Raw genomic sequence first — 831 nt, 5'->3', positions numbered from 1 at the left:
AAGCTTGTTCTAAGTAGGTGCTTTAGACCACTGAGCCATCGCTCCAGCCCCTCAAGGAACTTTCTAATGTGATGGGAATGCTTTTTGTTGTGGTTGTTTTGATTGGCATTTCAGTTTTTGTTTTTTCTGGGGGTTTTTTTGTTTTGTTTTTTCTGTTTTGTCTTTCCCCTCCTTTCCCTTTTCTTGCTGTATTACCCTAGTTGATCTCAGACTCCAGGCCTTCTGTGATCCTCCTGCCTCTTCCTTCCAAGCAATTGGGACTATTTTGTCCCACTGCCCTGGATTGTGGAAATAAATGGTCTCAACCTTGACTATGGTGGTGGCTGTACAAGGCTTCAACTCATTGACAAAATTAATATAGGTTCATTTTATTATAAATTATGACACATTAAATTTGCTTTTTAAAAAATATGAAATTCTCCATGAATGTGCTTTATGTGAAGGGCTAAAGTTGTCTTTATTTTTATTTTTTGTTCGTTTTAATTTTTTGAGACATTCTTGCCATGTAGTCCAGGATGGCCTTGATTTCACTGGATAGCCCAGGCTACCCTCAGACTGACAGTGTTCCTTCTGCTTCAGCCTCCCAACTGCTGCGATTATGATTGTACACCACTATACCTGGATAAAGTTGCTTTTAAAAGAAAAATAAAGGGGCCAGGGAGATAACTCAGTGGAATAAGCACTTCCCTGGCAAGTGCAAGGGCCTGAGTTCAATCCCTGGTTCTGCAAAAATAAAAAAATAAATAAAGACTGGGCAAAAAGTCCGCATCTTGTACAGCAATTAACCACTAAGAAGAATATATGCAGTGTATTATTTGTTGAAACTGTACT

This window comes from Octodon degus, unplaced genomic scaffold (genome assembly GCF_000260255.1).
Source record: "Octodon degus isolate 3935 unplaced genomic scaffold, OctDeg1.0 scaffold00028, whole genome shotgun sequence".
Classification (NCBI taxonomy): Eukaryota; Metazoa; Chordata; class Mammalia; order Rodentia; family Octodontidae; genus Octodon; species Octodon degus.
This window is presented reverse-complemented; position numbering follows the sequence as displayed.